Consider the following 27,809-nt stretch of genomic DNA (forward strand, 5'->3'; position numbering starts at 1 on the left):
GGGGTGAATTAAAAATAGAGATCTGACCCTCCCCCGTTCATGCTCTGTCTCTCTCTGTCCCAAAAAAAATAAATAAAAAACGTTGAAAAAAAAAAATTAAAAAAAAAAAAAAGAAATAAGATGGGGTGAATTAAAAATAGAGAAGCTGCGGGCATCATCGGGGCAGCAAAACCTCAATTCCAGGTGCCATCCCCTGGCACACTGGAACTCATCACTATTCTGTTCTGCTCAGCCTGGGTACCACTGATTCTTAAAGTCGGTGTTGCTTGGCATCATCTCTGGTGTTATCTGGATGTGTAGTTAAATGGCCCTGAAGACGACAACACTTACTCGGCCCATTGAGGAACTCCAGGCCCCGAAACCTTCTAGAGAGTAGCCTTCATTAGGATCGATTCTGCCGGTGACAGCATGGTGCTACCAGTCTATCCTTTGAATTGAAGGGAAAAAAAATCCCACCATAATCAAGGCCTTTTCTCTAAGATCCCTTTTTAGCTTTCTTCTTTAACCTTCAATATTCAATATTCTCTCCGTGGACACCTTGCAGAGCCTCCTTCAAAGGCTTTTAGGCTCCAGGGTTAGAGTTCAGCCCTTAATTGAGACTCCTCACACCAAGATGAGATGACAAAGGCTGTCTGCCAGGGAGGATTTACATATTCAACAGTGCAGCTTCCTCTCCTGTCTGCATTCAATACCAAGGGCTGCAGAAGCTTGATCTCCAAGTGGTCTGTGGCCAGGCAGTGGAAAAATAAAACCGCTTTGTGGAGGACCCAAGGGAAGACCAAGCTGTGGCTGCCTGAGTCTTATCAAAAGAAAAATGGTTACAGCACTTAAAAAAAAAGTAATTTAGGAAAAAACTTTTAAGTATGAACATGGAATTAAAGGTGCCAAATGCGCTGAGGGTTCGAGAAACTTTATCTCCACTACATCAACCCATCAACTTTGGGGGAGACTGGCAATTAGCGCGAGGCACAGATTCAGTTTGTTCTTATGTAGACACTGTCATCTGGCGTCAGGAACAGGATGCCTCAGTACACACTGCAGTAAACACGATTCCAAATTGTGAAGAAGGGCCTCGGGGGTTCCTCATGGATGCCGCCAACAGGGACCAGTCCAACCCTCACAACTGGTGGGATTACCGAGCAGCCGGGGAAGGGGTGAGGCAGAGAGAGCAGGTGTCCTCGTGTGCCCTTGATAGGTTGGCATTTCTCAAATTTGGGCTGGAAAGTATGTGCAAAAAAACTAAAACATACTAGCGTGATGTATCTATAAAAAAACCCATAAAGCCAGTTTGTTGTCCCTAAAATGAATGTTAGTCATTTTAGGGAGTAATTTTTCTCACTTGTGAACACATACCTGCTCATTCACCTAAAACTGTAATAATTCCAGCTGGAAGAATGGCATGCTATAGTCATGGGGCCACCGCCAATTTCAGGCAAATGTGAAATTCTGATAAGGGGAGGGTAATGAGGGTATTCAAATAAGTTTCCCTGTTGGGACAGGAAGGTGAGTCAGACCTGCTGTCCCTTTTACTCTCTTAGTCCATCATACCTTCATCAGATGCCAGGTACTGGGTGTCGGCAGAACCAAAGCAGCCACCACTCCATTTGCCAAAGCTATGGCTTCAATAGCTGCTTCATGCCAGATGACGACAAGTGAGCATTTAAGCACTGTTTTACCACGGGTACTATAGACTACTAGTTTTCTATTCTCTGACGGCATCCAGGGTTTTACTACCTTCAGTCCATCCAGGTTACATAACCTATCTCAGATTTCCATCCTTGGGAGTCTAACACCTACAGCCATTTCTGGTACCAGATGATATATCCATCAGGGCTGATGGGTATATGACAGGACTCCTTTAACAATTTTTGAGAGATTTAAAACAGGGAATTATTGGAGGATCCAGAGAACCTGGCTGTGAAACTGGCCTCTGAGAGTGATTTCTAGAATAACACTGTAGAGGAACTACAGTTGGCTCCTAGAGGAACTACTGCCTCTATCATAAGGAGAATGATGGAGGCCAAGAATGCACTACAGGGGCTCTTGTGCACAGGTTCATATAGAGACTGTAAGGTCAATACCAGCAACACAATGCCTCCTAGGTTACAACCTTCCCTGCCTAGCTTAAGACTGATTCAAGTCTTGCCAGCTGTGGCTGATTGCACAACCAAAATCACATCTGAAATTGTAGCGGCAAGGCTAGGTAGGAAATGCCATTTTTAGTTTTCCAGTCTCTGCAGCACAAAAGAAAGCATACTTGAAGGAGGTGACCAGCAGATGTGGAAGGATAAATCTAGAGTATTTACTTCCCCACCACCATGACTTTCAGCTAAGTTCTCAAGTTATGAATCAACTCGCTACACGTTCGGTGAGATCTTTCTGCACACAAAGCACTTTAGAGGGCCCAGAGGTGTATGAGTTGTGTCTAAATGAAGATGTTCCCTGATTTCACAAAATACGTGACTTAATGCACCAGAATAAAGTTTCTCCTTCAAAGGGGAACTCTTTGCAGAAGTTACACGATACAGTCTTTCCTCGGAACTTTTTTGGATCTCTGATGATGGCCTGAACTTCATGAGCACACACTCATATGTATGCTTGAAAGTAAGGATCACAATTTTAAAGTCATACCTGCCAGAGTACTATCTCATGCTTACTATGTACCAGGCACTGTGCATGTTCTTTACGTACATTCTTATTTCAGCTGCACAACAAATTGCACTGGAAAGTAGGTGCTATTAGCCTTTCCATTTTACTATAAGAAATACAAACTCAAAGTTAAGTGACTTTACCAAAGTTTTTGAAGTGTCATGTGAGAGATGGGAATTGAGGGCCTCGTGGCTTCAGAGACCTTTCTCTTCCTGTAACATTGCATTCTATTTCTTAATTAAGAGGATGGAGCTTTTCTTCTTGCCTCCTAGCCCACCAGGTGCGGATCCCTGTGACTTTTGACTCTTTCCACACAGGGCATCCTTTCTTAGTGCACAAAGATGTCTTTGAGTTGGTTGCTCTTGCTGAAGAAATTCAGGTGAATGCACTCAGAGATCTGTAGTTGCCTATGGAGAAGGAGCAGGAACATTCCAAATCATGGCTTTGTTACTCTGGCGTATCCCAAGCTTCTCCAGGTGGCTGCCTAGGGTGGGGAGAGTAATCAGCTGTGTATACTAAACATAGAATATATAATCAATAATTACCAAGATTTATAAGGTGAGGCATTCTTATTTAAAATTTAGATATGTTACTTTGTTAGTACACCTTAGTAATATTCAGCCTCTGTTCTCATATTACATATAATTTGTTCCCTCTATGCATTCTCCTTTCTTGATACAATACAGTTTTGAGGTTGAATACATGAGCTCACTTTAGTTTAGATTCCTCAGATGCTGGCTAGTAGTGGGGACTTGAGTTGACCCTCTTATGCTTCATTTTTCTCCTTAGCAAAATGATGATAATAGTAGAACCTATCACATAAGGTTATTCACAGAGTTGTTGAACGGATTAAATCTGGTGATCCACTAAAAACATTGGCATACTTTCTGGTAAATTGTAAACAGAGTAAATATGAGATATTATTAATTATACATAATTTAAAAAACTCTGTACTAGAGCTCTGAAAGTTCTCACCTTTGTGAACTCAACAAAAATTTATTGAATGTTGGGGATTGGAGAGGAATCAGATATGGGTCTCAGCCCTCTGGTTGCACCGTGTTGGGGAGGAGACAGATCTGTAAACAACAAATCAATGGAGGTAAGTCTATAGCATCCATCGTCTGACATAACTGTCATGGCTACAATGCCGGGATCAGAGTGACTGGACACTTCTATTTGGCCAAAATGTCTGCAGACACTTCAAAAAGGTGATGCTACAGATAAGTCTAGAAAGATGGCTTCCAAAAAATGGAAAGAAAAGGAATTCTAGGCAGAAAGAAAAGTAAGAACAAAAGCAAACTGGGTCACCTGGGTGGTTCATTCATTTAAGCATCTGACTCCTGATTTCAGCTCAGGTCATGATCTCACGGTTGGTGATGTTGAGCCCTGCATTGCACTATTAGCATGGAGCCTGCTTGGGATTCTTCTCTCTCTCTCTCTCTCTCTCTCTCTCTCTCTCTCTCTCTCTCTCTCCCTTTCCCCTTATCTCTCTCTCTCTCTAAATAAACATTTTAAAAAATAATAAAAGCAAATAGACATGAAGGGAACCATAGGCAGTGGGGCAAATCACAGGCATGGGGTGGGAAGCAGATAGATGTAGAGTCTGGTGGGAATACACCGTCAGCTAACACTGCTATAAACTGTATAAATCCCCATGCTCCATGTGGCCCAGTCCCTGTACAGAGTCACATTCAAAGAAAGAGTCTAGTTACCAAGAGGTAATCAGTGGCAATCAATTTTTCCCCAGTGATCTTACTTAAAAATACCAAAGGGTAGGAATACAGTTGACTCCAAGATTTCCTAATATTATTGTTTAGGTTTGTGTCCCTCTCCCCAAAGTCTCACACTCAGCACCTATGAAACATCTTGCCCCTTCCTCTGTTCCCCAAGTCTTTACATGCATGTTTCATTGCCATGTTCCTCCTTCCTCTACCCCAGCATAACCATCCCCTGGGCACCTGCTCTGCTCACATCTGCTGGCCAGTCCGGGGGGGGGTGGCAAGTATGGAGTTTCCAACCTTGGTGTGCTATAGGACAGCACAGAAGAGGCACTAACATGCTGCCAGCTCACATGGTTTTGAGGAAAAAGAGGCTACATCTGGCTCAGTGGCTCATAGAAGGCCTCAGGAAGCAGTGGTCCATGACTTGGGATTATACTACTTGAGAGGATTTGGATAGACAGAAAAGGAAAAAGAGGCCATTTGTAGGGAGAATGATGGAGGCTAATAGATCCAACATTGATATACCATCTCTGTGCATTGGGGATGGTTGCGTTCTCTTTGGCCCCAGCATGTGTGTGGTGCAGATTTTTGAGGAACCTTAGCATTTTGGAGGTGGAAGGCACTTCAGATATTCTGCTGTCCTTCCCCCTGGATTTAGAGATGAGATTAAGGCCCAGAGAGAAAAAAGAACACATAGACTTTTGCTTAAAATTCCAAAACTTGCTCTGAGAATCATTTCTTTGACCAGAGTCACAATCTAGCTTCAGGACTCCTGGGAAACTGCTATTTCTAGTGATGAGTGTGAATCTAGAGGCACAAAAGCGTATCCAATAGGTAAACATGGTCTTTTGTGTTTGTGTTCTTTTTCAAAAGGATTGACTCTCTGGGGTATGTGTTTCCAGATCCACTGTGCCAGGGATGGAACTGGAGGGGAAGGCAGTGTGGAGTGAGAGTTTTCAGGATTGGGGTTGATTCTAACTCTACCTGGGCTCTGTCACTTTTGATATTGTGGGTCAGGTTACTTAGCCTCCTGGCCTCGGTTTCCCAGCCTGTAGAATGGAGTGTGCAATTGCACCTTCCTCTCTGTGTTGTTGTAGGGATCCATTGAGATGATGTTCACACAGCCTTAGAAGAGGGACTGGCACTGAGTCTCCACTTAGTCAGTGGTAACTAATATTATTAGTTCTGTTGAACAAACACATTCTGCCGGCGCCTTGCAGCAAAGACATCCTAATATGCTCAGAGTCCATTTCAATCTTATTTATTGGGCTTATCTTTTCTTCTGAGCCATGGTCAGTATTTACAGCAAGAGGTTGCGTTGGCAGCAGTAACATTGATTGTGGGGCCACCTGTGGTCTTTCGGCTGTCCCTTCCTCAACATAGCCATGCCACACAGCCCTCAGGGGGACAGCAGGGCCCTGCCAAGTGCACCTGGCATGGAGCGTGTGGGCAGCAAGGCTGGCACAGTCCCTGTCCTGGCTGGGCAAGGTAAGCCAGCAGATGTTGGCTCCGACACAGACGTTGCCCAGGAGAGAAGCAGCCACTGGTGTCAGGATTTGCTAATTGTGTTGCCTCCTGGCACAGCATTCTCATGCAGCTCTGAAATAGCTCTTGCAGTTAGAAAAGGACCCTTCCTGCCTTTCATTTTGTGGCAATTTCTTTCCCAGGGACAAAGCCTGGCTCAGGGACGAGATCTGGTTTTCAGAAAAGGCTCTTGTGCTGTGCCCGGTTTTCCAGCTGGGCTGCTCTCTAGACTCGAAAGAAAATTGACTTGGCCAAGTTCACCTGGCAAGCCTATTCACTCAGCAGGCTCTCCCCCTACCTCCCCACTTTGGACACCAGTTTCTTCCACTAAAGCTTCTCTCTTATAGGCAAGACTCACTGGCCATTTAGTTCCTTCCCTGCCAGAGAACTCACAAAAACACATATGCATCTTTTTATCTAATAATGTTTACTATGATATTTCTCCTTCCCTATTTTAATCGAGGCTGTGTTTCACAGTGAAAAGGGATATCCTTTGCTATTAGAAATCTTGATTGTGAGGGGCGCCTGGGTGGCGCAGTCGGTTAAGCGTCCGACTTCAGCCAGGTCACGATCTCGCGGTCTGTGAGTTCGAGCCCCGCGTCAGGCTCTGGGCTGATGGCTCGGAGCCTGGAGCCTGTTTCCGATTCTGTGTCTCCCTCTCTCTCTGCCCCTCCCCCGTTCATGCTCTGTCTTTCTCTGTCCCAAAAATAAAAAATTAAAAAAAAAAAAAAACGTTGAAGAGAAATCTTGATTGTGAATACTTTGCCACAGCCTAGTTTTGTGACCTTGGACAAGTGATGTAACTTCCTGGGGCTCAGTCGTCCTGTGTCTCAAGGGTGGATTGTGCATCTTACCCCTTCGTGTTGCAAAGATTAAAGGAGTTAAGTTATGTAAATTACTTGATACTGTGCCTAGAGCATTGTAAGTTCTTATTAAATGTCCCTGCTATTATTTCATGTAACTAGTCGCAGAACAAATAAAGTCGCATCTCGTTTAATAGTGCAATTAATTTGTCAAGCTCCCCATATGCCCAGATTACAAAGAAGCCCAGAATTTCCTACTGGGGCCCTCTCCACTGCCCTGGAATGGTCCAAGAGTATTTAATCAGCACAAAGGAGGCAGTTCTGCTGCCTGGAGAATCCAGAACCCAGACCTGGAGAATCCAGTCAGTAGGTTGACCCCCATTTCCTACTCTTGCTTCACACAGGCTTGGCTGAAAACCTGGCCCCGTGTCATCCAGTGAGTCAGTGAATTGCTGTTTGATGTCAATGCTGGTCCAGCAGTGGGTTTTCCAGAATGCAGAGGTGGAAGGCAAGGCAGTCTCCTTCCCTCATGGAGCGCTGGTCAGTAGTCTGGCATGCTGCCACAGGCTGTTCTTCAGAGACAGCCACACTTGAACTGCAGGTACCAGATGCAAGTGCTGATCCTTGTGTGGGCTGTAGCTGGTTAGTTCAGACTTACTGGTGCTGAGGGACACTGTAATGGGGGTGTATGCAGACCTAGAAACCAGATAGTCTGTGTTCTAATGCAGGTGTGTCCTATGAATGTTTGGGCAATTTATTTGACCTGGTCTGTTCTCCAGCCCCATCCATATCTGAAAAGTGGGAGTCCTGATGGTAACTCATAGGGTAGTAGGGAAGATTAAATGTTTGGATACACGCAAAGCACGGAGAACAGTGCTCAGCATATACAAAGTACACCGTAGTTGTGAGTTACATAAATAGGAGTCCTAGATCTATCGCTGCTGACCTGTGTGACCATGGGCATTCAGTCTCCAACTTTGGCTTCTGTATATGTAAAATGAAGCAGATGGAAATATAACCATATCTGAGTCAGGAGATCTGGTTTCTGGTCCCGATCTGCCCTAATTAGCTCTGGATATTGGCAAGCAATTCTATTTCATAGAACTTCAGTATCCTCACCTATAAAACAAGAGAGCAGGATTAAATCATCTCTAAAATTCTATTAGGCAAAAGATAGATGTTTCTATTATCTTAGTATATTGCTATGTACTGGTCAATATCAGTGATCCTTTAAATCCATAATGCAGTTTTTATTGTTGATATATAATTATGATTATTTCTTGGGGTTGAATCAGTTGGGAAAATAAAGTCTCATATTCTATGTGTAACAACCCTATGAGAGAATAATATTGATGGGAACCACTAACGCTGCTTTAGTGCTTACCATGTGCCAAGTTCTGTGTGAAATAAATGCTCTACTTCACTTAGTCTCACAGTAGCCTTCTGAGTTAGGGATTACTATCCTTACTTATTCCCACCGCTCAGATAAGGACACCGAGGCTCACAAGTTTAAGTAACATGCTCAGTGCTACACAAATGGCAGACGGTGGAGCTGGGATTCAAGGATGGCCCTATGTGACCCATAAGTACATGACTGTTCTGCAGACAGTTATTAATGAACCTACCTCACAGAGAAGACTCTCGGACTCATTCAGCAAATAATGTGCCCAAGTTCACTTATAAGTTAGAGGCACGGCTGAGACCAGGCTTTCTCTCGCCTCATCTGCAGCCTCCCAAACCCGCTTGTGAATCAATGAATACAAATGAGGGCTGATTTGTATTCATTTCCAGCTAACCAGCAGATTTACACTCTCTCTGTTGCACACCTCCAAGAAACACATCCTCATGCATATACCATCAGGGTTTCAGGGACCTGTTCTCTCTCTCTCCGATTCACTCCCTGGTCCTGGGAAACTAAGATCATAGCCCTGTCTGTGAGCATATCAGAACCAGACTCCAGCAATAGCCACAGTCAACACCACTAGAACAGTGGTAAACACTATTGCTTTACCTGGAAGGGAAACCAGAGACGGAGGTCCCTAAGTGTGGATGACACAACCACTCAAGGTAGAACATAGCATGATCAATCTCCACCAGGAGCAGTTGTGTGAATTTGAAGGTAGGTATGTTAGCTGACTTAAAACACTGCACCATGTCAGAGGACACCCATTCTTAAATTCTTGAGTGGTGGAAATTGAGCCAGTGGACAGATGACAGAGGGATGCCACGAGGCTGCACCTGCCTGTCGATAGCCACTGCAATATCTGTTCTACCTGGGCCAGTAAGGGTAACTTTGACTTCAACAAAGAGAAATCCCCACACACGAAGAATTAAATAATGAAGTCATCGGAAGCTATGGGTGGGAGGGGTTCAGGCATGGAGCTGTTAGGAGCTCAATAATACACTGATACCCAGGTCCTTTCATCTATATTCTGCTGCCAGTATCAATAGCTTTGCCTGAGGTCTGACCTCTTATTGTTATTGTCACAAAGTGGCTGCTGGTGGCAATCAGGACTATACACTTTCGTATTCATCTCCATGAAGGAAAGAGAAACCCCTCTTTCCAAAACACAGAATATGATCTTTCCATCTTTCCTTTCTATTTGATTGGTTCAAGTTAGGTTATGGCCTAACCCCAGGCCAATAGCAGTCACCAGGGGGAGTTCATGCACTGATTATATTAGGCTAATCAGAGGTTAACCATAGAAATTATGCCAGGATAGAGTGGCTTCCTCTGAGTCACATGGATTGCATGGCCAATGAGTAGACACATGAATAAAATGTGGTTCCTATTGGAAAGGTGGAAGGATTGCAGGGTAGCTGACAGTGTTCATTACAGTTCCCTTCCTACAACATAACAGTATTGGAACCCTTGACTTATGCTCAATCACCATGTTTCATTATCCTGGACCCATGAGTTAATTAGGTTCTAATCCTGTCTCCTCAGTAAGTCTCATGACTTCTGCTTGATTGGCTGGAATAGAAGCTTTCTCTCTTCCTCTCTGTAATGGTAGTTTGTGGCTAGAAGTCTCTAGATATGCTCTTGCCATTTTTTCCCACCACAAGGCAAAAGCAGCCCAAGGAAGATGTCAGGACACAGAGGATTCCTGAAAAATGGTACAGAACTTTGAGGACACCATGGACCTCTGACTCAAACTGTACCTAGAACTCACCTGAGCACTGAACCTCTCAATCACGGAGTCAACCAATTCTCACTATTTTTAAATACAACCTCAGTTTTGCTTTCTGCTTCTTACAACATGAAGAATCCTTATTGACACAGCAGAATCGAGTTCAATTCAATGAAAATGTTTCTAATCATCAGAGCTGCTTCCAAAATAAAGCAGGCCACCTCCTGTTCTCCTCTGTCTTCCATCACTTGGAGGTGTTCATGCAGAGACTGGCCAACCATCTGTCCAGAATGCTATAAAAAGGATTTCTACATTGGTGGGAAGCTGAAAAACCACCTTCTAAGAACCCTTCCAATTCCGATATGCTAATACCCCTATTAAGCCAAGAAGAATGTGGAAGGTATGCAGAAACATGCATAGGAGAATATAAATCAAAGTTACTTGGATGAGAGTCTTTCTCTCTGAAGTAAGACTACAGAAGAAGCATGATTCAGTGATTTGTTCTTTAATTCAGTCATTTGTTCTTTGATTCACTTTTATTCAACAGATGTATATTGATCTCCGAATATGTGCTAAGCACTAAAGATTGAGAAATAAATAAAAACTAAGAGCCTGTTTTCACAGCGTTGACTTTCTAGTGGTCATGGTAGAGTGGAAAGATGTAGACTTTGATTCAGAAACACCTGAATGACAGTTATAGCCTCTACTAGACATGTAACCTTGGGCTGGCTTCTCTGATCTTCAATTTCTTAACTAGTTAAGTAGGAGCTATAACACCTACTTTGTACAGTAGCATGATGGTTAAATGAGATAATGCATACATGTAAAATACCTGGTAAAGACCAGGAACAAAGCAGTTAATCAATAAATAGTATTTCCCTTCCACAGCTAGAGCACTAATGGCTATATGTTCAAGGGAAAACACCAACATTTCATCTTCTGCATGAATTCCAAGAAGCTCAAGTATAATAGAGAGCAGAAGGCCATGCAGAGAGAACTCTGGAAAAAGTTGATTTTAAATGGATCAGATCACCATAATTTGAAGGAGAGAATGAAAAGTGTCTAAGTTTATTCATTCATTTAACAAAAATGCATTGAGTATCTCCAATGAGTTAGCAAGTATTCTAGGTTCTTGGGACCTATAGCAGTGACCCAAACAGAAATGTTGCTTCTCTCATTGGGCTTATATTCTACTGGGAGTAGAAAGACAGGGAATAAAATATGGGGGAAATTCTCATAATGCTGCACTAAATGCCACTTTGGCCAATTTGGCACTAAATGCCAAATAAAATGGTGGTAATAACTGGTACTAAGGAAATAAAGAGGAAATAGATCCAAGGGTTCGAGTAGCCAGAGAAGCTTTGAAGGGTTATTTGGGGAATAACTCCTTAGACTGTGGATGATGATATGTAGAGCGTGGCGTCTGTATCTGAGAATCATGCAAAGAGATTGCAGGCCAGGGGCATGTTGATGAACCAAGCCAGGAAGCGTGGAGAGTAGGATCATTTTATAATTGAATGGAAGGGTTCAGCTGAGTTCAAATCCTGGCTCTACTAATTAGCAGGTCACTTTGAGCAATTTGTAAACTAGGTCATAGAGTTGAGCTAAGGGTTCATTGAGAGGAATCCTATAAAGTGCTCAATGCATAGCAAGCTTGCAATACATTACTATTATTGTTGTTTTTGTTTTGTTATCATGAATCAAGGCACGTTAACCAAGTGTCTTCATTTCCTATGGCTTTTTATAACAAATTACCAAAAACGTAGCAACTGAAAACAATGCCCACTTGTTAACTCAAAGTTTTGTGGTTCAGTAGTCTGGATGTGCTTAGCTGGGCTCTCTGCTTAGGATATCACAAGGTTGAAATGATAATGCCAACTGGGCCAGGCAGATATCTAGAGACACTATGGAAGAATCCACTTCCAAACTCATCTAGATTGTTGGGAGTGTTCAGTTCCTTTGGTTGCAGGGCTGAGGCTCCCATTTCTTTGCTGTCAGGACCACTCTCTGCTCCTAGAGGCTGCCAACATCCCTTCTCACATAGCCCCTCCATCTCCAAACCAGCCACATTGTGTCAAGTCCTTCTCACATTTTAAATCTGTCTGATTTCCTCTTATACCACAAGCCAGAGAAAACTCTGCTTTCAAAGAGCTCATGTGATTATGTTAGGCCCACCCAATCTATCTCAAAGTCAACTTTGTAACCTTAATTACATTTGCAAAATGTCTTTTGTCTTATAACCTAGCATGGTGATATCTCACCATATTCACAGAGGAGGGAATTGTATGTGGGAGAAGTCATTGGGGGTCAACTTAGAAGTCTGCCTACCATACCAAGTAAAGACTTCTCAAGGAGATAATTTGTGTGACACAGAACGTGGTGGGGAAAAGAAGCAAACTGGAAGATAGGACAGCTAAGATTTGAGCAGCCATGCTGAAGTCACACTCAGTTAACACCTAGCCTTTCTCGAACACATCGCTGGACTACTGTCCTCATCCAGGACTTGAGCAGCCTATGATATTCCAAGTCAGTTATATGGGTCCACTAACCAATCCACTGAGAATGATTTGGGTTCCTATTATATCACCCTATGTTTACTTCCAATGTTACACTTCCAGTGTTAATTTCAGACATGATGAATGTGCCTTCTTCAATTCATTGAGGAAAAGATTAAATAGGACAGAGATACAGAGGGAGATGGTCACCTAGGCCCTGATGACTTCCTCCAGGTTTATGGGAACTATTACTCAGCATCCTGTGGTTATAGGTAAACAACTCCATAATTATCTTCCTAACCTTACTAACACCATAACCTATGTTCTGTCTTTGCTCCTTGCATATCCTGATCAGTTCCTTGATGGAGCCTAGTTATCCTCTTTCTGCTGAAGTTCCCTCATCTTGCCTCTTCCAGCCCTGCTCTATTCCCTTCAACATGGGGCACCAGCAGCCTTGGCTGGGTATTGGCAAGTTTTAGCAGAATTGATGCTGTCTTGGTGGAGCATTAGCAAGATTGTTGGAGCAGGACAGGAGGTAAGTTGTAAGATGCCACTTGGTGATGAGACAACTAATCACAGAGAACACCACTGGACAGAGGACACCACTGGACTCCACTGACTTATTTGTAAAGAATGTGGAGAGTACTATGGCTCCTACATTACAGTCGAGGATGAAGCCAGAGAAAGAGTGCATTCTGTCTCTGTTAGTGGGTGTCTGTTTGGAATCATGGTTGGGTTACTGAAGCCTAAGAAATCCTGGGGACACGACACATGGAGATAACAACATGTGTCCCACAAAGAAATTATTTGAGGATTAAATGAGATCATGGATTTAAGTTCAGACGCAATTCCTGGACCATGGAAGACACCAGTAACTTGCTTATGAGGCCAGGAGACTTGTGCTCATTTAAAAAAGTAAATGAAATTTTTTATTCTTTTTTTTAATAATTTGCACCCATTTTTAACTGCTAATACCCTGTTGACTAAAATTTGACCTTTCTTTTTTAATGAAGTGTTTTTCTGAAAGAAAAGAGAAACAGGAAAAAATAAAGAGTATGATTTTTCTTCATCATTGCATCAAAATTTTGCAGCTGATCCCAAATAACCAGCCTGTTTCTTCCTTGCATATCTTCTTACCCCAAGCATATCTAAAGAAGTCCTTTTTTACTACAATACTTAGGAATAGATAGACCAGTGAAACAATATAGATAGTCCAGAAATAGATTAAAGTATGTGTGAGAATTTAATATATGATAAAGGAGACATCACACATCAATAAGAAAAGGAAGGATTATTTAGCAAATGGTGCTGGGACCCCTGGGTAGCAATTTAGGAGGAAAAAATCAATTTTAGGCCCTTACTTAACATCATGCAGAGAAATCAATTCCAGATGGGTTAAATAATTAAATATAAAAATATCAAATCTCAGAAAAACTAGAGAAAAAAGAAGAGTGAATAAGAATTAAATCCCCAGAGGAGTAAGAACTTTCTAAGCTTAGACCAATAGAATAAAGCACAAAGAGGATTAACAGATTCAACCACTTACAATTTAATTTTTAAAATCCTGACACACAGACATACAAAAGCTAAAATCAGACCTGAAATAACAGTTGCAGCAAATATTAACAAAGTATTAATTTTTCCTATAAATGGCTCATATCAATCAATATAAAATAACACTACTAGCTAGCTCAATAAATGGGAGAAGGCAGAAAATTCACATATGAGGAAAATATATCTGATAAACAAATGTGGGGAAAGATACAAGCTCACTAGCAATTAAGAGAATGGTAAATTTTTAGAAATCAAGTATGGATTGTAAGACAGAATTGGCAAAATTATTTTTAAATACAAATATTCAATATTGGTAAAAGTATAAAAAATGATCACACTTATCTACTGCATGGTATGAATTTATGTAATGCTTTCACAAAACATTTTCATAATTTGTACTAAGACACTTGAAAAGACTTCAGATAATTTTTAAGGGGCATTTCAATTTTCAGAATCTAAGCTAAAAATATGTTGAAATGTTAGATCAAGAAGAGACACAGAAGACACATTAGCGAGAGGCTCTCTGCAGCATACTTCAAAATAATAATTATAAGTAACATTAACGACAAGGAGGAAATGGAGTTAATTATGATATATTCACCCATGCTTGTAGGGTGTTGGTAGGTAAATCAGTCATGGTTCTGGAAGGAAATGGGCGATGAGTTTACATTAGAATGACTTGAGGGGCACCTGGGAGGCTCAGTCCGTTGAGCGTCATGATCTCGCAGTCTGTGAGTTCGAGCCCCTCGTTGGGCTCTGTGCTGACAGCTGAGAGCCTGGAGCCTGCTTCGGATTCTGTGTCCCCCTCTCTCTCTGCCCCTCCCCCGCTCATGCTCTCTCTCTGCCTCTCAAAAGTGAATAAAGATTTAAAAAATTTTTTAAAAAAATAATGACTTGAGACAGGTTCAAGAAGGAAACTATTTACAAAGGCATGGACAGAGTATAGGAAAACTTATGATAAGGAGCTAGTAACAGAGCTCTTGCTACCTCTAAGTCTAATAAGGTGTGGGAAAGGGGCAAGGAAAGTAGTATGGAGAGGTCCATCTTGATAGGAGCTATGACTTCATTAAACCAAGGAACACAGTCATCCTAAAGTCAGTCTCCGTGGAGTGATCCAGGAGAATAAATATTCTAATATCATTCCCCTTCTCCCTATCAACCTTGGAAATAAAAATAGTGAGTTAATTTACCAGCAAAATGAGTTTATTCAGGAGTAGCAGGATAATTATAATACAGGTCATGCAAAACATGCCCAACCATAGGCAAGTCTTAAGAACACTGAGTGGGCCTTACCTTTAAAGATAAAAGAAGGGAGCTGGAAGGGGCTGTTTGAAATGAAAGTCCATTGGAGGAAAGGGAGGGTTTGGGGGTGTGGCAACTTTTCATTAGCTGAGTTGTGTTGGTTCTCATTGGCTGGGTTGTAGTGATTCTCATTTCCTGGGTTGTGGTGGTTCTCACTGGCACCCAAGGTGTGGCTCCCACGTGGCGCCATACATGGGACCTTCATAACCATCCCCTCATATTGTCAAGCCAATTCTTCTGAGTAGTGAAGGGACTGGTAAGGTCAGTGAAGACCATGGATATGAGTCCACGACTGTACTTTCTTTGCTGTAAAGCGAGTTTCTCGGTCCACAGAGATGGTGTTTCAGATATCACAGTATGGATAAAGCATAATGTATTTTTGAACTAACAGCACTGTTGCTAAAGAGCAGTTTAAGCTGGGAAGGTTAATCCACCCTCAGAATTTGTGCCTATCCCTATTAGAACAGAGGGTTTCCCTATCTGTTAGAGGAGTGGTTCAATGATATGGTATTTTAACAGAGAGTTGGCCGCTTCTCCCTGGAATGGTGCCATATCTGGAGCCTAGAGTTGGCCTCCGGTCTTGACAAGGTAGGCACCTAGCATGGCACAGCCAGGCCAGCATGGATGAGGGGGAGTCCATGATGCTGAGACCATGCATAACCTCCATCTCTGCTGTCATGCCCACTTCATACATGGGCCCACTGAGCAAGCCCAAGGGTATGTAGGGACTGACATCCACAAGACACTTGTTCTTGTCTAGGTTTGTAAGAGCTTCCTCTGCAATGGATGCCCTCAGATAGGAATCAATGTAGGATATAAGTGTCTTCACTCTCTTTACCGATTCTAGGTTCCAGTTCATCTCTTCCTTACAGATCTCTTTGTCTCCTGTCTTCCAATCTTGTTCTTTCCCTAAAGCAGCCAGCCAACCCATTAGCCATTGCTCATGTGTCGGTGGTGTATATCTGCAGCTCAGACCATCTTTCCTTCCCCATGAATTGGACAACCAGATGTAGTGCCTGAGGCTGTTCCCATTGGATTAGTCTCCTTCATTTCTTTCTTTCAGTGACATCCCAGCTTGGGGGAAATGCAGCTGCCATCCACTTCCAGTGTGTACTCTCATACTTTGCAGATCCATCATTAAACCAGGCTCATACTTTTTCTTCCTCCATTAACTGGCAATAGGAAATGTCTCATGAAGCCAGAGGTGTGAGTTGAGGAAGAGGTAGCAAAGCAGTAGATGAGACTCTAGGGGAGTCTTACCATCTGTTAGTGCAGCTTATTTGTATCTCCCAGACAATCGGGGCCCCGTTCTGTATATCCCATTTATACTTTATAATGCAAGGCTGCTGTATGTGCCAATTTTATGCTTCGATGTATCAAATAACATCAAGGTCATGATGAGCAGCTCAGGTCTCATAGTCTCTTGGTGTCTGATGGCTAGACATTCAGTTTCTACCAGGGTCCAGTAAATGCTTTTCGAATAGAGAATAATTGTCACAGAAGAAGTCCTCATTACAAACACTAGGAGTCAAGCACCTTTTGGGGCTTGCCAGAGGCTTCAGGCAGGATCTCTGTTTGCTATACATGTTTTCAATACCATTGGGCCTGCAGCATCACAAAGCTTTGTAATGCTTTACATCACAGACTGGACTTGTTACAGAGCATTATTATGCTCTAAGCTCCACTCAAAGCTGTCATCATTATGAGTTACTCAATAAACAGGTCAGAGGAGCATGACCAAATATGATGCATGTTGTCTACAACACACAAAGAGGCCTGCAAGTGCTGCACTTCTTTCTTCGCGGTGGAAGATGAAAGGCACAGCAAACAGGCTGTGATTTCAATGGCATAATGCTGATAAGCACAGACCATTGGACCCTAGAAGCTTCATCAATGTGCTAGGCATCTGAAATTTAACAGGATTTGCCCAGTATCTTCTGACATGGATATATCTTAAGGTATATGGGGTGTTTGCTCTTTCCTGCTAACCACAACCAATTAGCATAATGTCACCAATGTAACAGACCAGGGTGATATTTAGTAGGTTATGAGAATAATCATGGCCCCTCCAGACTACAGTGACAAACACCAAGAGAGCTCACATGGCTCTGGATCAAGATGGTCATATACTGCTTTATTGTACACACAGGATGATTCTGATTTTGCTTACTAATTGAGATGGGCCGAAAAGCATTTGCCAAGTCATAGCTCCATGTGCCAGGAATTGGGCTGGGTTGCTCCAGTAAAGATGATACTTCTGGGATCATAGCTGGTAGTAGCAGTACCATTTGGCTAAATTTGTGATAACCAACTGTTACACTCCATGATATAAGTGCCCTTTGTAGCAGCCAAACAGATGAGTTAAATGGGAATTGGGTAGGAATCATGACTCCTGCAGTCTCTCAAATCTTTTCTGTAAGTGCTAATTCCTGATTTATGTGTCTTGTTCTGGGGACAGTTATCAATTCACATTAGTTACAAGGCCTTTCACTTGGTCTTGACCTTCTCAACTATCATAGCACTTACTCTGACAATTCTGTATATTTATTCCCACTACATATTCCAGGATTGGGGAGAAATGACAGGTGGGTGTTTGGGCCACTGGGTCCGTGTGAGACCTTCTAGAGCCAAGATCCCATCTATTACTTCGTCTCTATAAGACCCCATCCTGAAGGGTGGACCATGGAGATATTTTGGGTCTCTGGATACTAGCATCAGTTAGGAGCCAGTATCTAATGACCATGGAAAACATAGCTATTATCCTTTTTCTTTCAGTGCATAACACCTTAGTAAGTGGCTGCAGTCCCCTTTGGAGAAATATATGAGGAAGATTCACATTATACACGTGGAGAAACATAGCAGGATCCTTCTTCAAGGAGGGCCAGTCTCACCCATGGCTGAGAGATTGTGGATATGTGAATTGGTTTTGGTTTTGGGATTAAGTAAAAAGTTGAAAATCCTTACTGCAGAGACTCAAGTCATATTTCTGGCCAGTAGTCTTAGAATTTTTACTATATATATAAAGCAGCACCCTAGTAGATTACTTTGTGTTTAGGGGTATTGTGGTCAATTAACCAACTTCAGAGATCCCTGAGAGAGTGTTTTTGTGACCGCTCCATCCCTGTGTCTATCCTGTTACCTGTACCCACTCTGTGTCTAATGGTGAAGAGCTGCCACCTAGCTTATGCTGTGTGGGATCCCATTAACTCCATCAAGATCAGGAAATCCAGTTCCCAAATCTCCAGCCCACAGGATACAGACAACACAACATGCTTTATGGATGCTTCTGCTCCTCTCACTAGTGAATGTGTTAATGCCTTGGTGAAGGGCATGTCTCCAGACTCTCCTATGAGGATATGGTTAGAGGCAGGCTACGAGATGGCACAGGGTAGACACATTGTCACATTTCCGTCTCCCTGAACCTTCAGACTCCCTTCTCTGAAACATATCAAGGAAGTTCCAGTATTTAAACCTCATTAACTCACATGCTTTGAGTCTGAGTTTCAATTATCCAATCTAGGAGACACGAGTGCCCAAGGTACATGGCTTAACCAACACATTAAGTCCCAAATCCTAGAAGGATGCTCCAGTGTTCATGAACTTGGCCCGTTAGAAATTGCTATTCTCTCCTACTTGCACAAACACCCTTATAATTCAGTCCCGCACTGCTGTCCCAGCCTTGAAATTCTTCTGGTGAATAAGTTCTTTCTTGTAGGAATAGCCTTCTGCTCCTCAATTCTTGCTCTGTTGGGTCTGGTGACAGGCCTGGAGACAGGGAGGTGTGCTGGGAATGAGCCCTGGGATAATCAACTTCAGCTTCTGACGCAGCTGCCCCTCTGATGGTAAGGCTGCTGTTGATGGTGGCTGGGGGTGGGTGGTGGGAGTCAGAGGCGGTGCATGGGTAGAACTGCCTTGTAGCCAAAGGAAGCTCAGAGGAATTTGAGAAATTCAAGGATTTAAAGTTTTAGTCTCAGTCTCATACTTGCCTGCTCATATGTACTCAACCCACAACTCGGGATCACATACTTTCTCCCATGACAGTCTTTTCTGTGGTGTAGCATTGCACCGGATGCATAATGAGTGGTGCTACAAAGACATGTGGCCTCATCCTCACTGTAGTTGCCCTATGATAGCAGCTGAAGGGCTTCTTCAAACACAGCCTGAAAGCTTCCAGGTGTCCAGCATGTTCTCAGTTCAGTGTTTACAGCTTATAAATTCTCCTCTCCCCCAAGAATACCTTCCAGAGCCAACAGAGGAGGCCATGTGATTTCACAATATTTATGATAATTATCACCATATCCATAAGGTATCACAGGCACTTTATGTCCCCCACCTGCACATTATCCATGCTACTATTGATGAAACCCTAATCATGATGCGTGTCTCCACTTACCATGGATTACCCACATCCCACCTCCCCGCGGCAAGGAGGTTATCCCTACATTAGTCAAACATATGAGCAACCCAATCCCAGGACCCAATATTGAAGGTCTCTATTCTGGGACCTCATACGATACCATTTATTGTTTTAATCAAGATCCCAACAGGAGATAAATGGCAAGCTTTAGTTAGACTAATTTGACACAAGCTTGATAAACAGACTCCTTACAAAGATGAGAGGAGAGTGCAGTACAGTCACATAGTACATTACCCCAGGGTGGAGGCAACCCCCTAAATCTGGAGGGTGGATGGAAGGATAAAGTTACTGGCACCTGGAAGGAGAAAGTCACATGGACAGGAGTTCCTTGACAGGAGCTTTGATCTTCAACTGAAAAATGAAGTCTACCTGCAGTGAACCTGCGGGAAGAGAGCAAGGAGAAAAATTAACCCAATATCATTCTACTCCTTCCTTCTGCAACCCTGCTGGGATTTCCCATTAGCCAAATGCCAACTGGATGCCAGAGGAAGGAGAAAGTGTTGATGTGTCCATGCCAGCCAGATTCCCAGGACACAGAATAGGGTTAAGGGGAGTGGGTGTAGAAAGAAAGAGCAAAGGTATCTAACAGAGTGGGGGAAGGCAGTGTCTCAGTTTGCCCGAGTGACATGATTTAGATGAGTAATAGGTATTTGGGGTGAGGGGGGACTAAAATAAGTAAAATAAAATGTTAATGTTTTTATTAGGTTACCATGAGATTACAGGTGGTTTTATTGCCTACATAAACCTATTTTTTTTCAAATTGCGATGGGAGCTGTGCTCTAAGCTCTTTAAAAATAGGCACCACTGCTTTCAAATAAAGCTCTTTCCCCACAGCTCCTACTATGATAATTTAGAAATAACAGGTACTTACTTAATTTTAGAAATAATGAAACATACAAAACATGCATTTAGAAACTGCAAATACCTACTTTTTAAAGGGGATACAGGAAAAAAAATACTTGCTAAAATTAACAATATGCAGGGCCATAAAGCGAGTCTGACACAGTGTGATTAGCTGCCACTTCTTCCTTCTGCCTTCCCTCCATTCTTCCCGCTGCTAAGGAGCCTTCTCCCATCCTGATCATCGTGTGGGACATTTTTCCTTTAGTGGGACTTTGAGAAGAGGAGATAGCGTGTCTTTAATGTCAAACCCTTTGTGCATTAAAAAAATACTCAAAATTAACTTTTCTTATTATCACCTTCAACAATGAGATCCTGTTTACTTCCCTATACAATGAAGACAGGAGCAAGCTTCTGTCTCCATGAATGTTTCTCCACAACTTTCTTGTTTTGCTTATAGAATTTGGAGTTTAGTCCTGGATTATTATTGTTAAATATTTTATTTATTTTTGAAATCTTTTTACATTTGCTTTTCTATTTTTTATTATTAAATTTTTTTTTAACATTTCTTCATTTTTGAGAGACACAGCATGAGTGGGGGAGGGACAGAGAGAAAGGGAGACACAGAATCCGAAGCAGGCTGCAGGCTCTGAACTGTCAGCACAGAACCTGACATGGGGCTCTAACTCTCACAACCTGAGATCATGACCTGAGCCGAAGTCAGACGTCTAACCAACTGAGCCACCAAGGTGCCTTTTACTGTTTTTTTTTAATGTTTATTTATTTATTTTTGAGAGAGAGAGAGAGAGAGAACAAGAGAGGGGTAGAGAGAGGGGTAGAGCTGTCAGCACAGAGCCCAATGCAGGGCAAAAACCCACAAACTGAGAGGTCATGACCTGAGCCAAAGTCAGATGCTTAACTGACTGAGCCACTGAGGCGCCCTATTATTTTTTTTAATGTTTATCTTTTTTTGGCGGTGGGGAGACAGAGAGAGAGGGAGAGAGAGAATCCCAAGCAGGCTCTGCACTGTCAGCACAGAGCCTGATGCAGGGCTTGAGCTCATGAACTGTGAGAACATGACCTGAGCTGAAATCAAGAGTCAGATGCTTAACTGACTATGATACAGTGCCCCCAGGTGCCCCTATTTACTTTTTTAAAAATACATTTGAGCCCTCTTTTGTGAGTACTTTAACAAAGGTCACTGAGAGTCATTTTGATTTTTAATTGTTTTAATCTCACAAGACCTTATCAGGAGAGGGACCATAGTCCACAGTTGCTGGAAATCCTGCAGAAACGCCGTCCTATCGATGTGGGTGAGAAAAAAGAAAAGCGCAGCTCCTGCTGACATCCAATCAAAATGGTACCCCCCCCCCTTTTGAGTATATCTCTGACCACTTCTTTTTTTTTCCTTCTTTTTTTGTCAAGCAACAAAACCGCTAACAGTGAGGTGCTATGATAAAGGGCATGAGCTTTGGAGTCAGACTCTCCTGGATCCAAATCCAGCTGTAATATGACTAGCTGTGTGAATCATGTAAAAAAAAAAAATCCTCAAGCCTCAATCTCTCCATCTTTAAAATGGGAACAATAGTACCTGCCTCAGAGGGTGCTTGTGAAGATAAATTTGATAATGCACAGAAAACACTTCTTGCAATGCTCGACACATAATACATCTTTAATAAATGCTTGTTCTTCTTCTTATTAATTGTGGTTGGAAAATGCCTCTTTCATAAACAGATATGCTGTATTATTGCACTGGGTACAACCACCCTGTACCCGTTAGATCAAGAGCCTACCAAGAAGGTCTGCATGATGTAGTTATAACGGAGAGAATGTAAGACCCAGAAGGGTAGGTGCTTGTCCTTCTGATTTTCTGATATTTCCTAAGCCTCTAGAATGGTGTCTGGCATATGGTAAGTACTGAGTAAGTATCTATAGAATAAATAAAAAGAACTTCTAAATTAGATACAACTCTGCTTGAATCCTGTCTCAACTATTTCCTAGCTTGTAACTTTGGGCAAGTCATATAACTTCTCTATCCTTTAGTTTTCTAAGCAATAATAATGAGAAAATATAATCATTTCTAACTAGCAGAACTGGTCACACACAATAGCACATGTTAAAATCCTTCATAAACTCTATATCAAGATTTGAATGCCCATGTGACAGTTGTGGTCACACAGATATATCAAAAGTCCTCCCAAAGAAGTGATTATTCTCCCTGCTCTTGGCCTACCTGTCTCTCCTCATGAGGCTTCGGCCACTGAGAACATTCCAAATCCCATCCAACCTCCTCTGCATTTCTTCCCATCAAAGCCGAGCTGTCAGCTCTTGGCTTTGAGACACTATCCTCGTCTCTGATTCTGGTACCCTGGACTTGGGGCTTTGACTTGGTGTGTCTGATGTTTGAATTTATGATGCCCCAGAAAGGCTGATTTTATATGACTCTCTGGTTCTCAAAACCCTTGGCTGAGTCAGTTAGAAATTTCTGCCCTGTGGAAATAGCACCATTTCTAACCCCTTGAGCCACTGCAATCCGTCCCTCCTACATGCAAGAGTGAAGTAGATCAAAAGAGTGGGTCTAAGTTATCTTATGTTCCTAAAATTCAGACTTAGGTGAAACTAAAAGTTTTCTAGTTAGATCAAGAGGATTTGGGGAAAAGGAAGAATGTGAGGACCTTTAGGAACTTTTTTTAATTGGGTAATTACTCAATACAGCAGACAACAAAATAAGACACAAACAAGTGCTTGGTAGAGTGTGTTGGAAGGAAAATGGTAACTCTCCATGCATGTTGTAATGGGTGGAATTAGTAGCAGGCTCCTGAGGGAGAGTTAGGGTCATCCCAGAATGTTCACCAGCGATGTCTGCTTTGATGAAGACATCAGCTCACAGGCACCACAGTGGGACTGTGAACGAGAAGAAAAGGTTAGAAGGAATTAAAATTAAAAGCAGCCGAGAAAAATTAGTACACTATCAAATATCCTATCAAATGCTGCTGGAACTCCTACTCGTATAGGCTCTGTGCAGATATTGCATATACTGTATTCAGCTCTAAGGCACAACCTAAAAGCAAAGGTCCAGCAGAGCTCCATCCATGCACAAATGTCATTGTGTCCTCAGTGTGTGCCCAGGTCTGTGCTAGGTCCTCTGACAATCTCACGGTAATTATTTCTATCCTAGAATCAAAATTATTTGGGAAATGCTAGAAATAAAATGTAGAAATGATTCCAAGAGACGTGGTTCATATCAAGCATGTAACCAGCACTGCCAGGATTATTAGTGCATTGAATCTTTTAACAAATATTTTCTGAGCACCTGTGATGTGCCAGGCACTGGTCTTGGCACTGAAGATGCAGAGGTGAACAAGACATCCAACCACCCTTACAGAGCTTATATTCAAGGGCCCTGCGGTAGACAATACACAGATAATGGTAAGTGTAGGAAGAGAGAACAGAGAGCAAGGGAGTTGGCTACAGGTGCCAGGGGAGACATCTGCAGAAGTCTCATTGGAACAGGAGCCTACATGAAGTGACTGAGCCATGTCATAGTCTGAAAGAAGGGTGCCCCTGATAGAGGGGACACTGAAGCACAGACCACAAGCCAGCTAGAGCATGGCACGTATGACCCACAGTGTGGAGCAAGTGTAGCTAGGACAGAATGTGCTAGAGGGAAAGAGGAGAATGATGAGTTCAGGGAGGAAGCCAGGGCCTGACTTGTAGAGTCTGAATAAGTTATGGTAAGAAACTTGGGGGTTTGGAGAAAGGGACTTGGATGAGCATGTTTGCTTATGACCCCACCCCTCTTACATTTGTGAGGCTTATCAAGAATCCTTTAGGAATCAACCTTGGAGGCTGACAGGTATACCCTAGGGCTGTCAAAACCCCAGAACAAAGGATAACAAAAGACAGACATTATCCAACTTCAAGACTTACTGTAGAACTACAGTAATCAAGACAGTGTGGTATTGGGGAAAGAACAGACAGACCAATGGAACAGAATAAAGAGCCGAAAAATGGACCCATACAATTAGAGTCAACTGATTTTTGACAAAGGAGCAAAGACAGTACAATGTGGAAAGGATAGTCTTTTCAACTGAACAGATACCCCATCAAAGAGATATATAAATGACAACTGAGTGTATGAAAACATGCTCAACGTCATAAGTCATCAGGGAATTACAAATTAAAGCAACAACGAGATACCTCTGGCATATCTATTAAAATGGCTAAAATTCAGAACATCGACAACACCAAACGTTCACAAGGATGGGGAGCAACAGGAATGCTCATTCACTGCTGATGAGAATGCAAAATAGAACAGCCACTTTGGAAGACAGTGTGGTGATTTCTTACAGAGTTAACAATAGACACTCCAGCAATTGCATTCCTAAGGATTTCCCGAAAAGAATTGAAAACTTACGTCCACATAGAAACCTGCGCACAAATGTTTATACCAGCTTTATTCATAATCATCAACTAAGCAACTGAAGCAACTAAGATGTCCTTTAGCAGGTGAATGGCTACACAAATCAAGTTATAGCCATATAATGTAATATTATTCAGCCATATAATGTAATATTATTCAGCAATAAAAAGAAACGAGCTATCAAGTAACAAAACTACAGGAAGAAGCCTTAAATGCACACTGCTAAGTGAAAGAAGTCAATCTAAAACAGCTATGTACTATATTATTCCACTTGTATGGCTTTCAGAATGTATGGCATTCTGGAAAAAGAAAGACTATAGCAACAGGAAAAAGATTTAGAGGAGGAGAGGCGACATGAGTAAGTGGAGCACAGGGACGTTTGGGGACAGCAAAACTATTCTGCAGGAGACTGTGACAGTGGTTACATGGCACTCCATCTTTGTCAAACCCATGGAGTTGTTCAATGGAAAGTTAACTTTGTGTTATGGACTTCAGTTAATAATAATGTATCAATATTAGTTCATTAATTTTAACAAATTTACCCCACTACTGATAGAGGAAGATGTGGGGAGAGGGTATGTATGGGATCTCCCTGTACCATATATTCAATTTTCCTACAAAATAAAATATAAAGCATATTGATAAAAATGAAAACCATCCAGAGCCCTGAGCTGCAAGTACAGTGGGGAGGCCAGAACAGATTGTGGATCATGTGGAGATGCACAGGACCGTGGTCAGAAATTTATCAGTGTGTAGGGGAACTGCACAGATCCCAATAAGCAGCCCGGGACTGACTTCAAAAGTGCATGTGACTGATTGTGAAAAGTGGATTAGAGACAAGCCAGAAATGATGGGGAGAGATGGTGGGGGTGTTTCAAGGGAGACATGGTGATTCTCAAGCTAGTGTGATGGCAATGGATGTTAGGAGGAAATGGACAGAGTTGAGACATGCTGAGGAGGTGGAATTAATGGGATTGTAGGGCAGGAGAGAGAGGGAAGACCTGGGAATGTTTCCAGCTTTTTTGGCTGAATAGTTGGATGGTATGTATGCTGTTGATTGAGACAGGGGAGCCTGGGGGAGAAGCTGGTTTTGGAGGAAGATCATTAGAGCCCTTTGGGATCTGTTGAGACCAATGTGCTTGTAAGACTTTCAGAAAAAGATGTTGAATGGGAGATAGGTAGGTCAGAAGTTCTGCTGAGGAGCTGGGCTGAGATGTAAAGGGCCTGAGGACTTCAACATATAAGCACATCTTGGAAACATGGGCTTCTAGGTCCTAAGCTCATATTAATGGCAACTAACCTTTCTGAGCTCTTAGTATGCACCAAACATTACAAAGGATAGTCTATACTGATTGCCTTATTCAAACTTCAATCCAATCCTATGAGTTAGATGCTATTAGTATTGCCACTTAAAAGATTTTAAAAAACCCCTCAGTCTCCAAAGAAAAACAAACAAACAAACCCACAAACAAAACAAAACAAAACAAAAACAAAAAACTAAGGCTCCGAAAGTTTAAATGACATTTCCCATATCACACACCTAGTAAGTGACAAAGACACAACTGAAAACCTAGTCCATGCACTTTTTCTTTGTACTTGAAAACCCCATGTTTCAAGTGTTGATATTTTTTTAAGTTTATTTATTTATTTTGAGAGAGAATGAGACAGTGTGAGTGGGGAGAGGGGCAGAGAGAGAAAGAGACAGAGAGAGAAAATCCCAATCAGGCTCCTCACTGTCAGCCCAGAGCCTGATGCAGGGCTCGATCTCGCAAACCTCGAGATTATGACCTGAGCCAGAATCAAGAGTTGGCCACCTAACCAGTTGAGTCACCCAGATGTCCCTCAAGTGTTGATATTTTGAATATTCAAGTATGTTTTCAAGTTTAACTCAACCAGCTTCGGCGGATACATGTATCTGTCCAAACTTCTCACCCACCCAGAGACCTCAGCCTTTATCAAGATTTTCCTCAGGGAGAAATATCTGATACTTCTTTGTCACTCCAATCTCTGCATGTTTCTTTAATTTCTACAGTGTGGTACGAACGGGAAAATGGGATCACATAGTTCCAAGTCTCATTAGTCAAATTAATATCTGTACTGCAAGCAACCTGAAATTTTGGCAGCTTCAATTAAAAAAAGAAAAGGTGGGGCGCCTGGGTGGCTCAGTCGGTTGAGCGGCTGACTTCGGCTCAGGTCATGATTCATGATCTCACGGTCTGTGAGTTCAAGCCCCGCGTTGGGCTCTGTGCTGACAGTTTGGAAACAGAAAAACAACATTCAACTTAAAACATAAGATGTTTGGGGGTGGTTTTATTTATTTATTTTTTAAAGATTTCCCTGGGATGAAATCAGCCCAGAGATGAGAAGCACAAATCCAGAGACTTGGAGGCTCTGGGTTGGTTGGCCAGACACTTCTCTGCTCTAGACCTCAGTTTCCCTATGTGTCAGGAGATACAAAAGCAGTTTCTCTGGTTTTGTCAGAGGGCTGTGACAAGCCACAGGTGAGATGATGGATGTGGAAGCTCCATGAAGTGTAAAAAGTGCTAGACAAATACAAAAGTTAATTTGAATAATGATTACACTTCATATAGAGGAAAGCCACAATTATTCATAGACTGCGTATCCCAGCCCCAGAGTGAAAAGGAAACAGATGTCAGTGATTGCCAGGACAGAGCCCCTCACGTGACAGGTAAGGAAAACGGGGCAAGAAAGGGTAGGGGGGCTCACCCAAGGTCAGTGACAGAGCTGAGATTAACACCGACATTTTTCCCTCTGGTCTGCTGGTTTCCCTCTCTTTCCTTTAGCAAAGAGGCCTCTGGGCCATTTTTGGGGTCATTGCTGTCTTCTGCCAGAAAAGGATCCGAACAATCAAAAGAGAACAGTCTGTCTGCCAGTTTGGGTCTTAGTAAGATAAATGGCTTTTCCCAGGAAGAAAACTATGCTAACCTGA

General features: G+C 42.4%; 2 long non-coding RNA genes across 2 annotated transcripts; one reads left to right on the forward strand and one right to left on the reverse strand.

Moving 5' to 3' along the window:
* Nucleotides 1-2,811: 2,811 nt before the first annotated feature.
* Nucleotides 2,812-16,740, reverse strand: LOC122240150. The gene is made up of 3 exons (XR_006219509.1): nucleotides 15,171-16,740; nucleotides 7,644-7,816; nucleotides 2,812-3,133 (listed from the first exon to the last, which is right to left on the reverse strand). It is a non-coding gene; the product is annotated as an uncharacterized LOC122240150 (long non-coding RNA).
* Nucleotides 16,741-16,880: 140 nt separating this feature from the next.
* LOC122240151 lies at nucleotides 16,881-22,134 on the forward strand. The gene is made up of 3 exons (XR_006219510.1): nucleotides 16,881-17,137; nucleotides 18,895-19,021; nucleotides 21,862-22,134. It is a non-coding gene; the product is annotated as an uncharacterized LOC122240151 (long non-coding RNA).
* The last annotated feature ends 5,675 nt before the right edge of the window (nucleotides 22,135-27,809 follow it).

This window comes from Panthera tigris, chromosome B4 (assembly GCF_018350195.1).
Source record: "Panthera tigris isolate Pti1 chromosome B4, P.tigris_Pti1_mat1.1, whole genome shotgun sequence".
In the NCBI taxonomy this organism is placed as follows: domain Eukaryota; kingdom Metazoa; phylum Chordata; class Mammalia; order Carnivora; family Felidae; genus Panthera; species Panthera tigris.